The sequence below is a fragment of the Falco rusticolus genome, chromosome 6 (assembly GCF_015220075.1).
Source record: "Falco rusticolus isolate bFalRus1 chromosome 6, bFalRus1.pri, whole genome shotgun sequence".
NCBI classification, from domain to species: Eukaryota; Metazoa; Chordata; class Aves; order Falconiformes; family Falconidae; genus Falco; species Falco rusticolus.
Genome location: NC_051192.1, coordinates 53,137,206 through 53,147,366, shown reverse-complemented (window position 1 = coordinate 53,147,366; position 10,161 = coordinate 53,137,206).

Here is a 10,161-nt window from a genome sequence, read left to right as displayed (position 1 = left end):
GGCTCTAGTTACTGTTCTGTTCAATAATCTGTTTAAGAATCAAAGAGGCCAGATTACCATTCCTGTGCACCTTATGTAGTCACTTACATCAAATCAAAGGGAATTTGCACATAATTGGTTTTCACAGGCTTTGAAAGATCAGCTGATTTTTAAAATGGCTGTTTTTCATATAACTTTACACTGTTCCAAAGGCAAAGAAATGAAATCTTTTATTGTTTCCACAGAAAAAAAAAAAAAGGAGGTAAAAGAGACTTTCTCTCTGAATAAACAGTTAAATGATTAAAAAAAAAAAAAAGAACCCAACTTTTATTCAGGGTAAAAATACTAACTAAAAAAAACAAAAACAAAACAATCTCCAGCTCTGTCAATTCAAGGCACAACTAAAGCTTCGTTCTCCACTTATATAAAACTGTTCAGTGGAAACAGAGAGTATGTCTTTGGTAGCCTGGATGCCTGCTAGTCCTAGATATACTTATCAACAGAAAAAGTGCCTGTTTCACAGGGACCTCTGTACAGCTATGACAATTCTAATTCCTTCATATTTCTGACCTGTTTGTGTACTGTTTGCAGTAGTCCAAATTACCAGATGCAGGATAAGAAGGAACAAATCCATCAAACCTCTGTAGATTTACCTAAATACACAATTTCATGTAATGAACCCAGAAGACCTATCACAAACATCTTTATGAAAAAGGAACTATAAACATCAAGTACTGCACCTCATTTCATTTACTGATACTTAAATGTGTAAACAAATAAACTATATCGACTTAGGCAAGCACACATGTTCAGGTTTTGAAGCCCTGTGACTCTCCTAGGTAATTTAAAGTAAAAACAAAAAAGCAAACTTTGAAGAAAAGGAGTTAAAAGGAGGAAAGCTTATGGCCTCAGAGACAGGGATTTTCCCAGCAGGATACTCCATTGGGTGGGCTGAATAAAGGTAACGTATTCTTTTTCCTTTAGTAAGAGGTGCACTTTCGTAACTTGTAAGGGAAATTGCTGATAGTTTTGATGGTTGCATTGCTGTATTTGTTTCAGCTCTGCAATGTAATCCAGATATTGAGAGTTTAAAAAAAAAAAAAAACACAACAAAAAAAACCCAACAAACTTCAGAGCAAGCTCCTGCAAGCTCCATGAGCTCTTCGTGTACATATGAATGGGAAGGAATAATTTTCCTGCATGCCAGAGGAGAAGGGTAGCTTTTGATGGCAGGTCATTCAGCTATAGGGTGCCACAGGACTTAGCTGTATCTTATGCAAGAGATAGCTTCCTCTGGTCTTAACTGAAAGCTCCCCACCCAGGGGGTCTGGCAGGAATCTCAGTAGCATTTCCATTTTGTTCAGCAGTCTGTATTTGGTCAACCAGTTCAAATGCACCTGTTTTCATAGAAACTGCTCTCTTTGTTCAGTGTACATTCCAGCACAGTGTTAAAAATCACCAAACATGGTCAAAAGGTCACTGCTTGTGTCTCAGCTCCACTCTAAGGACTGTCTGAAAACTGCCATTTCTCTCAAGTATCCTGCAAAGCGTCTAAATCCCAGTAAAGAAGCTGTATGTGCTTGCGTGGGACTACTGCTGAGGAGCAGTTGGTCAGTCAGCTTTGCCATCACACCAGATGCAGGTTTGCCTGGGCTAACCAAACCTCATCCCAGTCAGTAATTTATCGTCACATAAATTATTCTTCATATGGCTTTTTGGCTATCTGTTGGTCAAGCCTCTGCTCTTCTCCAGGCACTTCCCAGCTGGTCTGATTCCATGCTGAAGGTCTGCCAGCTTTGTTTCCCCACACAACTGCTTTTCCATGTCTGGACAAACCTACCTTTGGTTTCATTACAAGCTGTTGGATATGCCAGCCTCCATCGCAGCACTCCTTGAGGCACTGGCAGACTATGTGTGGCTTTAGTCGTATAGCCAGCAGGTGTAGGAACAAGTCTTCCCTGTAACCAACCAGGTTTTATATGTATTTTATCCATCTCTTCCTCTTCCCACGCTCTGTAGGTACAGATAACTCCACAATGCAAACATCACCGTACCCAGCTTCAGCACTCGCTGAAACGACAGTGTTTGGAGATGCTGGAGTGACATTAAAAGCAAAAGACCTAATAAAACCAATGACAGCAGCTAAACCGCTGTGCTCAGAGACCCTGCATTTGCAGGGCTGCTCTGACAGCTCTGCCCTACCCAGCGTTTCTCACGCACTATGAACCAGCCAGCTCCTGCTCTGCAAGGCCTGTAGATCCCAGCATCCCTCAACTGTTTGTTAAATTTTTGGCATCCTCAGCTTTTCTCATACATTTCCCTGGCATCTGCCTGAGCCCTTCTGTCACATGTGTTAAGAGTCTGTGGGGCAGAGACCCCCTCTGCCTCTTTGCCCACATCTGCCTTTGCAGGGTCTTGCCTGTGGCTAGCACGTACATGTCACCCCAGTGAGCATCCATTAATAATAACAACAACAACAACAACAGGGATTTGATGAAGGGTGAAAAGGGGCTGTTAATGGGGTAAGCAAACACAACAAACTTAGATGCACCTCACTGCTTCAGGGAAACTTGTCCTTTGCTGGTGACACAATTCTGTACTTCATACTCACACTCTTGCAGTGCATTTGCTGTGAGATGTAAATTCAAAGGAAGAAGAGTCCAGCTGCAGCTTGTCTGTAATAAGCTACTGGGAAGCTTCAGAAACCCCATTAATCATTGGACCTTTGTTCTGTGTCCCCAGTGTCCTGATGGCTCATGCCTCACCTATGAAGTCCTCTGGTAGCTTTACTGGCTGCCACCCTCCCATTCCAGTGCAGTACAGGAGTGAAATCCCCGAAAGTCTCATTTTGACAAGCAGAGGGATAGAAAATCCCTTAAAATAAGTCTGAATCTCCAAGTGGACACAGTTCACCTCCGTGCTGTCTCTGAGACCTACTGTGCAAACACCAGACAGCCCCACCCAAGCTGGGGAAAAAAGGTTCGGGGCTTTTAATGAGTGTCATGGCCATTCCTTCATTATTTGCCCACTCATGGACAAACCCAACTCTTTCCCGACTCTGTAGCAAGCTCATTGTATGTCTGCATGGCACAGAGTCTTTTCCAGTGCATAATGGTATCGCTAAGTGGATGCCTGGTTGTTGTTCATAAATTAAGCATCTTTTGTTTTTCCACCAGGAATCTTGGAGTGTTGCAGTGATTGTCTGTTATCTGTCAAGGCATCAGTCAGCAACCCAGCAACTCTCTGCTGGAGACTGCCCTGCTTTTACAATTAGCAATAAAAAGCTTTTGTCACTGCACAATGATGCTTCTGAGGTCTGGTTCAGGCTTTTAGGAGGGTCTTCTTAATCAACAATAAGATCAAAACCATACATATTCTGTTTGCTTTAACAGTGAATTGGAAAAGAAAATATTTAGCTCAAAGAGAAAGAAACACTTCTGCAGGCTGGAGTAATTATTCTGATGCATATAAATAAGGTTTCTGAACCTCATTTCCTACTTTTTCATGCATTGCCTCCTCATCTCTATTACTTTTAATATGAAATGTTTTGAAGTACACTTCTACAAAAGACATTAATAACTGAAATTGTAGTCTACACTATGTTTAAAATAAAGTTAACCAGAACAAGATCAGTTTCCCTTCACTGAGATGTGTTATTTATACAAACAACTTTTAGAAAAAATCAAGCACTTAAATGGACAAGCTGGATACAATTAAGGTCACTTGATCCTTTTCTAAGTGTTACTAAAGCCCACACATACTAATCATGAATCAGTCAGGGGACAGCAATGTTAATCCTAATTAAAGATCACTTATTTGAGTACATTAAAAATGCAATTTACGGCTACATCTGTCAGAGCAGTTTTAGGGACATTGCTAGCTCATGTGCAGCATTATGGCTTCTCATTTCTGTCAGCTATGATGGCAGGTTCTTATGGATCTTGTATATGGCAAAATATAGATTATACAAACTGTAATTCTGTCTTTGAAGAGCCTCGTATTTTGTGAAAGCTTAAATTTGTATCAGATGTCTGGGCCTGAGTGGGGCTGGAGAGGGATTTGACAGTAGCAGGCTTCATTTTCTTTTCCCCTCACTGCATTAGACTTGTGCCATGAAAAAAGTGTGAGTAGAGTATATGTACTAGGGGTGTAAATAAAGGGGAAAGGCATAAATAGCAAGACTAAGGAGAAATAACAGGAAAATTTCATTAAGATACCAATTAGTATATTACACCTGGTAAAAAAGTTCTATGGTAGGAAGGTGGGAAGAGGAAGGACATCTTTTAATTTAGATGTTATATACTAGAACTTGTCAAAAAACAGTCACACCATTTTTTTTCTTTCATAATGACCTGCAAAAGGAATAGCTACAAAAAAATTAATTTACATAGAACAACCTTTGCAAATCTGGTTCACGGTTTGCACATCATCTAGGAGACTGGTGTAAGTCATCTAAAGCTCTACTGACTTGGGACCATTAAAAAATCTGGCTTTCATGGGAGTATTGCACAGAAATATATTTTAAAAAGGAAGTTAAAAAAAGTTCTGCATACAACCTGCAAAGTTCTTTGAGACATCTGTCCCTTTTTATGTATTCCAAATTCTATCAAATATCTGTTGTATCCTGTGTAACTGTCACAGAAATTCATGTGAGAAAAAAAAAATTAGAATGCACTGCTTTTGTCCAAATATAAAACATCTTGTTGGGATTATAATGAGTTTCCAAGAAATACAGCAGCTTCAAACAGCAGCTGCAGTTTTTAAATCAACTTGACAGAGAAAAGCTGTTACTAAACATGGAAACTCTCCTCTAGATATACTGCATCCTGGGCCAGAGCCATCAGTCATTTTTCAGCTTGCAACCATTACCTGTACACATAGATACATATATGAATTCTGCATTTTAACACTTACTATTCCATTACCCATGCAAAATTTGTATAAATTTATTCACAGTTTTCAAAGTATTTGTATGTGTAAAGCAAGTTTATAGACACAAACTAAACTTTGTTAATTTACACAGCTTGTTCTCGCATGTAGTGGACACAGGGGAGGAAGCATTTGATGTAATTATGAAGAAAACTAGAACATTTAGAGCATTGAAACTGTATATTTCATACCAAAATCTTTGTCTTAGCAAAGTTGCATGTGAATTTTGTTTTGCCTCTACTATTTGAATACATAAATCAAGTAAGATTTTTCCTACATAATGTCCAGTAATTGGCTTTTCAGTGATGCATAGCATGTGATATTAGTAGTCAGGCTCTCCACAGAATCATAGAATCATCTAAGTTGGAAAAGACCTTTAAGATCATCGAGTCAACTAAACATAACACTGCCAAGTTTACCACTAAACTATGTCCCTAAGTACCTAAGTAGGTGCTAGGTGTCTAATTCTGGCAGATTTTGATTACTCACAGCTTTTCTTCATATCATTGAAAGTTCCAAGTCTTTGGGATCATGTCCTGGGATCAAATCCCAATAAAACAAAGGGGTTTGGTGTCATTAGGGTGACTGGTAGTGTATGCTGGGGATTATGTTTCATTATTCAACTGTACACCACAGAAAATGGTGACTTGTCATCATTGTAAAAGCAGGACCCAATAGAAAATCTTATGTGGTTGTTTCAGTAAACTTACACAAGCCAATAGTTGTATCATGAAATGAACTTTCAGCTTAAAAACACTTGATCTGCCTCAGGAAAAGACATGCAAATAAACAACTAAATCAGTATCAGAATGCCAATTCCAGGGAGCAAAGGACTTGGTCTTCAAAAGAATTAATGCTTCAATGGCAGCAGCAAATCCTCAGCTCTCAGATGAAAATAGGTGTGACATATCCAGTCCTTACCTGCGACCGTCTTGACCCATTTCCTTACCAGTTCTTACCTAACCTATTTCTTCTCAGCGGTCCAGTGGATCCATGCTCCCCCTCCTTGGTGCATCACTGACATGCATTTTTATCTGGGAAACCATTATTGTGTGTTCCCAGTGGGATTTAAGCACCTTGGGGTACACCAGCACTGCCAGGCAAGTGTGGTTGGAAACCTGCTCTGCACATTGGCCTTTTTTACTCCCCACAATGAAGACCCTCAAAACCTCACTCAACAGGATGCCTCACCTGAGCTTCAGCCCACCCTGCTCATGGATCCAACAGTACAGCCCCACCTCCCATCCACATGGCCTGGCAGGGGAACATCCACTTATAATCCCACACGCTTTGATGGTTCCCTTATTTAATATACCAAGGTCTGCTTTTCCTACAAACAGTGTGGATCCTCTGAACAGAAGGTACAAAAACAGAGAGGCTCTGAGCAATTTTAGACCTGTTTTCTATGTCGTGGTGGAAAAATAACATGAGTGTTTCAGGCCCTTTAGGATGCTCCAAATGGAGGCAGATATTTTCCTAACAAGTACTGATGAAGCAGGGGTGCAGCGGCCAGGCTCTTTACCTTATGCTGAACAGCTATAAGGTAATTTAATGGTGATCTGAGGGTCTAACAATGCCAGGGTTGACACTACAGCTGGGATTGCCCTTACATTTTTTACAAAGAAGAACTACCTGAGGCTCCTAGTAAATTATTAACTAATAAATGAAAAGCAGTTTTTGAAGTAGGAAAGGAAGAAGTTGTGACACCTTTTGAGAGGAAGCCCTTAGGCAGTTGAAAGGAAATAAGTAAGGACCAGAAAGGCAGAATATGGGTTTTGAACAAGCTTATTAAGAGATCATTATGGTTGTTATGCTAGATAGTGCTCCTGAGTTTACAGTAATCTATTTTAGTTGATTAATATAATATTAAATTCACACGCCTTCCTTTTTTCATCTTTTTTTTTTTTTTTTTTTTGTCTTGTCTGTGTAGTGTAGCAAGACATCAATGCTAGGCTGTCCTGAGGGTCACAAGGGACTTCTGCCTAAGCCTCCTCCCTCTGAAATTCTTCTCCCAGGTCAATCAGATGCTTTTCTTCTGTAAACAAGTAACCTCACTTATTTGGCATTCCCTGGCTGTAGTCCTCCTCCTGAAACTCAACTGTCTAAAGTTACCCCTGGAGCCAAATGTTTTGGGTAAGACTACGCAAGGCTGCTTCCATTTGCTAGTGAAATACTGACTGCGAAAAAGAAGTGGTATCTGAGAAAGGCATAGAGCAAGTGTGCTACTGCTTTACAATCTATTTTGTCTTTGTCCTTCCTGAAATAAATTAACCGTTGAGGTTTGCTTGATCAAACATGTAAACATGCCCTCTGGTGTTTCTGTGTTGCCTCTCCTCCTGGCTCCTCCTGTCCAGCCACATCCTGCTCTAGAAGGTACTCAAGCTTAGGGCAAAGACCAATAATTGTTGGTTTCAGTTAATGTAATCCAATGAATGACTCTGCTCTCTCGCCGAGGTGAGCACTGTCACTCCCAGGTGCTTGGCTTTTCTGGAGTGTTTCTCCTCCCTTCTCTCTGAGCTGGAAGGGCTTTTCTGTAACTGATGTCTTGAAGAAATTCAGCTAAAATTAATGTGTTACAACAGAAACCTCTGTTTTGATAAGCTGGCTTTTTCTAGTGGAAACAAAAGTGCCATCACCATTTACGGTGAGGAGAGAACATGTAAGTGCAAGTATGGGCCAGACAAAGTACTCTTGTAATAAGCAAGATAACCTCACTTCTCTGTTCTTTCTTAGCATTTGTACCACCCCTTGATCCTGACTGCAGACCTGAGGCTCTGCTGGAATCCATATAAACTCCTTTCTTTTGCTTGAACATAGTTGGGTTTTTTTTGGCCTGAGGCGGTAATTGTCTTTGGGCAGATGATTGTTTTGACTGTACTTAAATGGGTCTAGACCCCGTTGCCTTTCAGATGGGCTGGTCACTTGGAGGGAATGTGCAGTACATTTTACAGCAGTACTGTACTTCCTTTGCATCCTAGCTCATTAATGCAGTGGTCTGTGGATTTTGAAAGGCTTTTACTGTCAGGAACACCTACAATTAAAATGTCAGATTTTTTGCATTTTTTTAACAATGTCTTCTAAGCAGACCCACATAGATGCAAATACTTTTGTCCTCACTGACCATGGGTGGCTCTCATCTTCCTCCTTGGGAATATTTAGGTGCTCAGGGCACAAGTAAACAACCACGCAGTTCCTGCAATTTATAGCAGAAGTTAACGTCCCTAGCATAGCCTATGAGAGTGTAGCCTGTTATTAAGAGATTATAAAAGTGAGAAATGTTCCTGATCTATTCAAGCTACCTTCAGTAATGGCCTCAGACCTTGAAAAGTCTATGACGTGCACCCAGACAGCTTGCTGGGAGGGAGCACAGCAACTATGTCCGTGGTGACATTTCTTTCATTCTCCTTCTGGGGAATTTATGTGTTTTATATTTACTTACTTTCCTTTTTTTTTTTTTCCACTCTGCTACAAATGTTTAGTGAGGGAAATTGCAATTGCCTCCTTCTGCCCTTCATTTAAACAACTCTGGTAACAGTTCTTTATCTGAAATGAACCTTCCAGACCAGTGTGAGACTGAATATATACACTGGATAACTTATCTTTCCTATGATGACACTAATGCTTTTAAAGAAAGAGCATTCTTTCTTATTTCTCTCCCTCCCTGTACAGAGAAGATGCAGAAGATCAAAGACTGGGCAGTCTAAGGCCTCATGCCAGTAAAAATGTGTGTGTGGATTTTGAAGTTACTTACTGAGCAATCTGGCAGGAGCACAGGAGCAGGGCCATCTTCCCTAGATTCAAAGTCCAGTCCCTGGCTATTGCAGCCACCACATCACATCATCCCTTAGTGCAGTGCACTGTTTTGTCCTGCTACTTCCACATAAAGCTGCTCCACCCTGAGTATCCCCTTATCATTACTTACCTGGTTTGTACATACATGTCCTTGTGTCAATATTTCCCTTTTGTTTAAAGGCTTAAGTGGATTATTTCTAAGATTTGGTCAGTCTCTTAGCTTTCCTTGAAAAAAAAATGACTGTGAAAGTCTTATAAAAACCAGCCTGGATCAACAGCATGATTATCTTTTAAAGCACACAAGGAAGGAGACTTTCCTGCATAGACGATAAACTCTTACATAGCTGTTAAAGTGTTTCTAAGATCACATTTGAGGTTAAATCAGACTACACCATAGTATACTAAGTTAAGATTGTGCATGAACATATGCAAGGTCAGTATTCCAGTTGTTATGTGATGCAGTGCCTTTGCTCCCTCTTCCTCCGTTTCAAAGCAAGTCAGGGGCAAGGAAAGGAGGAATGGCATTAAGATATTACCCTCATATACCCCACGCTGCTCTATAACAGACAGTTTTACAGGACAGGCTCAGGTTTCCTGACTCCACCACACTGACACCTCATGTTGCTGGAGCCACGTGATGCAGCCACAATTTGCTGTTGCATCATCCCATGTCAACGGTGTCTGCATTTATACCAGTGAGCCCAGCAGGACTAGGGCACTGGCTCAGACAGTGGCACGCGTGTGTATCAGGCTTTCAGGCTAGGCTTGTCCTCATGGTGACCCACCTCTCCCAGAAAAGGGATGGACATATTTTGAGGACACAGCATGGGCATGGGGTTGTTCCAAATAGGTAATTTAAACCTGAACAACCTGTTTAAGGATAGAAGAGCTTATCCATACTGTCCCAAGTCATGTGCCCTTTTTACTGGTCTGTTTAATTCACCTTTGAACTATAGCTACTACATTCAACTACATTGGTTGCATCAGCTAAGAAGTCCATTCTTTTCTCATTTATGATCAGATTTCTGAAAACAACTGCCTGCCTCCACAGCTGCAACTGCCTATGAATGCCAGAAAGATGTTTATTGCTTGGACACATCATTTGTTCAACCATCTGAGTTTTGCAAAGTATGAAACTGCTCTGAAAGGTTAATTTGTGGTTATCAGTGCCTAATTGCAGGCAGAGATGTGGAACATTAATTTGGAAAGCTATTTGCAGAGGTCACTCACTCTTCAGTGTCCTGCTTTCTTGTGCTATGTAAACCTGCAAAAAAACAAAGCAGGCCATGTTACAGTGCTGAGGTTGCAATAATGAACAGATGGGTGAGAGGCAAATTTGAAACAACAGTGAGTGGTTAACATCCTTGGCCAAAGTTTTTCTTCACATCACTGCAGACAGCACAAAATCACTCTCCATTCCTCTCTTTCTACATAATAACACTCATGCTCTTTTGAAGTGTG